Source organism: Serinus canaria, chromosome 3, assembly GCF_022539315.1.
Source record: "Serinus canaria isolate serCan28SL12 chromosome 3, serCan2020, whole genome shotgun sequence".
Lineage (NCBI taxonomy): Eukaryota > Metazoa > Chordata > Aves > Passeriformes > Fringillidae > Serinus > Serinus canaria.
This window is the reverse complement of record NC_066316.1, coordinates 22149757-22156257: the sequence shown is the minus strand read 5'-3', so window position 1 is coordinate 22156257 and position 6501 is coordinate 22149757.

The window sequence follows — 6501 nt, the reverse complement described above, 5'->3', positions numbered from 1 at the left end:
GGTGCCAAGTGCCCTCCATGCCCTGTGGTGCCACCAGGAGATGGGCATGGTGCTGAGCTGGGCAGTGTGCAGGCTGGAGATGGGAGCAGAAGGCCAGGCCCTCTAAACATCTGGATGAAGTAGATGGTGTCACTCACATGCATAAAGTTCTACATGCTCTGGGGTTGTCCTGGCACAGGAGCTGCCCACTGGTTCATATGGGCACTAAGTTTGTCTCATAAAAGAGTTTTCTGTGAAAGATTGTGGGTTTGCAGCTAATCTGAAATAGTCTGTGTCTTGTAGCTGTGATGCAAAAGACTACTGTTCAAATGGGTCTTTGGAGAACACTTGTGGCTCCAACACAGGAGCTCCAACAAGGAGAGCTCCATCAAGGAGCGTCCCTGGTGTCTGTCTGTCTGTCTGATTTCCTGTTAGAATGGAAATTGCTGGAATGTCAATGCATTTTCCATAATGTACTCTCACAGCCAGGGTCCTGGGCAGGAATCTTTCATTGTTACCCAGTCTAAACAAAAAAAAAATCCTGCTGATTTTTAGTTGAGCTGAGGTCAGCCAGCATCTTCCCCATCGAATGCATGCAGACCTTTAAAGGCTCTCTTCCTGCTGATAACCTCTTCAGAGAGAAACTGGGAACTTCAAGCTGTTACTAAATATTTGGTTTCCCTCAACGGTAAAAGCAGCAATGTTTCTCAAGCTTCAGTGAGCAATCTGTCTCTAAACCACATTTTCATACCAGGCTTTTAGTGGCTCTAAAATCACATTCCTTCCATTTAATTTTCAAAGGATCTGTGTGCATGGACAGGCAGGTAAAGTGTAATGAATCAGGTAGTAAAGGAGAGTTACACCATGTGTTTTCAAGAGCATAGTGCTTTTTTTTTTTTTTTTTTTTTGGTAACTCTGAGACGTTCTAGAAGTGAAGATTTTATTGTTGTTGTTCTGAAGAGTGGTTTCACCATCTGCTTGCTCACCATTCCTGTGCAGATGGGCAGGGAGCAGGAGCTCTCAGTGGACATTCTGCATCCACACAAGGCTACCTCTGACTTAGTCACCTGTGGTCCTGCTGCAGCCAACAGAGAAAACTCCCCCATGACTGAATTCTTGTAAGCTGAGTTGCTGAGTGGAGTGTGTTTGTGTAGTCCTGCCACATCTCAGGTGTGCTGTTTGGGGTGGGGTGAAGTGCAGCCCAGCAGCTCCTCGGGCTCTGGGAGAGCACACACAGATGCATCTGCACAACTTCTCCAATCCCTCCTGTTCCACAGCCCTCTGATGGTCCAGGCTGATGTCACCTGCCAGCTTTTTGGTGATCTTTTAGTAAGGAAATGAACCCAAGGCATCAGGATTGGCTGACAGCACATTGCTGTGCTGGTGTATCAGTGGAGAGAATCTGTGATGTACCACTGAAAATGCCTCCAAGCCTTTCCCCAAATTTGATAACCTTCTAGTGTATGAGTGCTGATCAAAAAAGAGAATGTTCATCTAAGACAACCTTTCTGCAGATCATGCATTTAATTAATATTTTTTGTGGGCATTTACACTTTTCTTACTGTGAATAAAGGATTCAAATGAAAGTTACATTTTTTGTAAAATATGAAGAACTTGGTAATCTTGGAGAATGAGAACCCAATAAATTTTGCTAACTTTATTTGTTGCCATGATTATTTTTTTGTATTAAAAATGTATTTTGTGTCGGTAGTTTTTTTCCTTGCTTGCTTTGCTAGGAAACTCAGGGGTAAAATTCCATTACATATATGAAATTGATAGCTAGTTACAAAAATAAAAGCAGATGGCAACCAAGCAGAAGTACCAGATATATATTTCTGCATCTTTTGTATGGATCGAGACACTCAGGAACACAAATTTCTGTTGTTTACAGTAGAGAAGCTAATGAGCCATATTTTAAAATTCAGAACTCTTCTCTGCACTTATATATTCTTGTCAGAACATCAGAAATTGAGCCCAGGTGACTGGCAAACATGCCTACTGTGGGCAGTCATATTCCCAAATTGGGTTGGCCAGGCAAACTCCTGGAGCTACAAGCAAATTTCAGGCAAGTGCCTGAAATGAGTTGCAAATGCTTTTTTTCAGTTGAGGGTTCTGGCTTGATCTTGTGGGGAGACTGGGCAAATGTAGCTGGAATGAGGACTGCATAGGAGGAAAAGGATGTTTACATTTTCCCCTGTATTCTCTCTGAGCTTTTCACCGAGATATTTAGGCGTGTGACTCTCCAACTACTTTATTTCAAGTCCAGCTCATTGAGCTTTGTTTAATACCCAGCTAAAATAGTTCATTTCTAGCTCAGTTAGAACTTCAGATCTTTTGTTCTGAAATCCCTTTCTTGAGCTGCTGTGGTTTTCTTTTTTAAACAACTCATCTGGGAGACAAGGACCTGGTGCTCTCCTGTCATGTAGGTTTTCTCTGCATGGAGAGATCAGCTTTTGCATTGACAATCATAACCAAGATACAAATGCATTGTAAAATAAAGTTTAATTTTTTTTTTCTTGCAGACTGAGATACATGGTTTGAAACATTAAAACCAGAAGATCAGGAAGCCTTCACTGTGTGTCTGATGTACATAAAATTTCTTTAGGGTTGTTTTAGAATTGCTGGAATTTTGGCAAGATTCCACAACCTCCATTTCAGACTCCTAGCCTTGGCCTTGTGTTTTCCAAAGATGGATTGACTTGTGGGGTTTTTATGGGGGGGGCTTAGATACCATTTTGAGGTTTGGAAGGAGGACATAACTAGGAACTGATATGACTGAGATAACCCAGCTAGGGGTGTCCAAAAGCTAATGACACCCTGAAAGCAACACCCTACAGCTGAGCTTCCTGTATTTTGTGAAATGCCCTAGATTGAATTAAAAAGGCTCCTTCTGAGCCTTTTTTTTTTTTTTTTTTTTTGTACATGCAGTAGCTGCAAGATGAGTTTTTAGTTTCAAAATGATTGTGAAGATACACTCTTCATTCAATGGCACATATACTACAGAAGGAACAAAAACATTACTGCAAGCAAGGATTTGGCATTTCTAATTGCTTTTGAACCTTCTCCAGCTCAAAAATTTGAATGTCAGGTCCCTGCCTGACTGCTGGAATATACAAAATAATTTTTGTGGGGTAAATTTGTATCACCTCCTTCCCAGTGACTGCCTGATACATAACAGGTATTTTGGCCTTTTCAGAGCATTCAGGAAAATAACTTTGTTACTGCTTGGGTACGCATGAGAAATTTCTGGCTCTATCACCAATAGGAGTATGCAGGAGAGTCCAAGTTTTCAGTTAGAGGGTAAATTTAAAACAGATAGCAATTGTGCTGTAAACCTTGATATCAGTGTTCTGTTTTTAGCTTTATAAATTGTCCATGAAATGCAGAAATCCAGGAACTCACATTTTAAGTGAACTGCTACAATGGATGTTTCTCCTGGGGTAACTTTCTCTTGCTGAGCAACTTTGTCCTTGGCCCTGCTTTTTGAACAAATGGCTATAAATCAGAAGTGATGCTCGTGAAACCTATGAAATACAGCAGGAGATAAATATCAAAGCTTTGCCATTGTGAAAAACACCAGTCACTTGGTTTTAAAATTTTAAAAGTTTAATAGTAATAAAATGGCCATAAAAATAGTAATCTAATTAGAGTAATAATAATTTGGACAATTTGGATTAGGACAATATGGGACAACAGAAACAAAGACTTATGGACAGTCTGGGTACCTCTTTCTGGGCAGCACAAGCTGGAAAAAGGACACCCGTTAACAAAGGATTAACCCTTAAAAGCAAGAGCCCGTTGAATATTCCTACACTTCATACATGATGCATAAATTCCATTCAAACAAAGGATTCAGTCTGATCAGTGTCAACTTCTTCCTCTTAATCCTAACCGGCATCTTCATGGCTGAGCAAGGCAGGAAGAAGTTAGTTTCTCCTGATAATGGGGCAATAAATTCTATTTCTCTGAAAGATTTAGGTGTCCTGTGGCTGCTATCTCACTGCGAGTCCTTTTTTAAAAAAATATCTTACATAGCATAGTTTCTATTTTGACATTTTGTTATAACCTAAACCCATATTTAACACACTACTTAAGAAAATTAATAGAGCATTACTTTCTAACACAACACATATAACATTCATTTTAATATTTGCGAAAAGCCAATCATAAAATATCCATTTTTCACAGGCATCATGTTGTAAATTTGGTTTGTCTTTTCCTTTCTTTATTAGGAAGGTGCTTCTGGAGAAGGATGTCCCCAGGATGCAAAGGCATTGGTTGCACCTCACCAAAATCAAACTTGGGGTTTGATTTCACTGAGACCAGCGCAGCGTAGCAAAGATGGATTTGCCTTTGTGTCCAGCTGCTCTAAATAAACTTGCTCCTTTCTGGAAGAAGTCTCCTTCTCGGAGGTGGCTTGCATCCACGGCGTCTTTCCCTTTCCCTGCACTTCCCTAGTGTCTCGTTACTACTTCCGCGCAGGGAGCACATGACACCGAGTGTGCCGAGCCATTGGGTGGGTGGCGAGCACAGATGATGCTCTGTGGGCACGGCGGCGGTGAAAGCCAAGATGTGCCAGCCATTCTCAGCACAGGATGAGTTCGAAGCCTTCTCTGAGGTTGTTAGCTGGCAGCAGCTGTAAGCAGGCAAGGGTCCAACAGCAGGGAAAGGAAGAACGGGAGGACAGAACCTATTTTCAGCTGGTCTTAAGGAGTATCTTTGGATGGACTTTGAGATCATCCAAATTTCAAGGGGAAAAAATGTTAAATGAAGTCAGCTGTAATCAGTGTTTGTACCTTCTTCCAAAAGAACAAGAATAGTTTAGGATGCTAACACTACATCTATTCTACCAGCCAAAATGTCACAGCCTGACCCCAAGGGCAACCCACAGCCTGTGCCAGAGACCATGAAGGGCCACTGCTGCAAGCACTGGCACAGACAGTCTCAGCTGTGTTTTCAGCACACAACGAGTAATATGGGTATGCACTCCTAAAGAGAAAGCTAGTTATTCTGTTGCTTTGACAATGTTTGTTTCAGTTCCCAATATACTTCTTCCTCTTGAGTTCCTGTTTTAAAAAAACAAAGCTCCATTGCTACAGTACTTAGGACAAGTCAGGCAGAGAAACTGAGAGAAATTTACCGAACGTCTGATCTTGCAGACGAAAACTAAAAATAAATCAGGCTTTTTTTTTTTTTTTTTTTTTTTTTTTTTTTTTTTTTTTTTTTTTTTTTTTTTGGCGTGAATGAGAGAGGCAAGAAGGGCCTGGATCTGACAAAGGTAATTTTTAAAGAGCAGATTTCTCGCACACACCTCTTACTTGCAAATTCAGGACTACTTGCAGTAGCCTCTAAAATTCCATGGTGCCTGCAATCATCGCGACTGTTGCTCAGCTAAGTGCTCAGGGAAAGCAAACATAGCCAAATTAATAGTTTGAAGCCCATGTCCATATTATTATCCATACTGTAAATAAGTTCAGGATCTGTGGCTTACATAGGTCAACCGGTCTTGAGTAAAATACCAACTCCTAATTAGTGAGGGTACTTAAGAGTGGTGACTAAATGTCAGCCCAGACAGATCTGATTAGGCTCTGACATACCCATGAACAATGTGCAGTGTGTTATTTGCTAAACACATTCCAAATTATTTCCCACAGAAACCAGTAAAATACTATTAACATTGTTAGCAAACTTCAATATTTCTGTATTTTCTTATTATGCTTTGGAGAATAATCTCTCTCTTTACTAGGACACTAGTAGCAGCAGAATTATGAACAGTCTGCAGCAGCAGAATTATGAACAGTGACAGGGGCTGCCAGACACTGCTCCTGCACAGACATGGACTGGGCAGGGTTTGGGGGAAGATTGCTTACTGAAGTGATATCCACCCGCTTCTGCACATGAGCCAGAGGGCCAGTTTTCTGGGGTAAGTGTCAAATCAAATTTCAGAGGCTGATTGGAAACAAGGAATGTTTTGCCTGTGGCTCTGGAGGCAATGAAGGACTGGGGTGGATGCACATGCCCTGATAATGCACTGTACTGGCCACCCTCTGCTGCAGTTTGGGCCTCTGTCTCTGCACAGCCATCTCTCATCGCTTCAGTATGTTTCTCTGCATCACCACCACAAAGAGACAAATCTCAACAGGGCAGGGGAAGGCCCTGGATTTTCCCAGGATGTGCTGGAAGTGGTGCGGCCTCTGTGTCCCTGCACTGAGGGACACAGAGCCAGCAGCAAGCTAAAGTCACACAGCCTTGGTAAGTGCAGTTTAAAAGACTTAAAGAAGGGTGAGTTTGTGTGTGTGTGTGCACATAAAGCATTCAGATGGGATGTGGAGATTGAAGCGGAGCAGGAGTGCGGGGATTGTGCAGATATCTATCTATCTATCTATCTATCTATCTATCTATCTATCTATCTATCTATCTATCTATCTATCTATCTATCTATCTATCTATCTATCTATCTATCTATCTATCTATCTATCTATCATCTAATCTCTCTGTATATCCACATGCACATACTCCCAA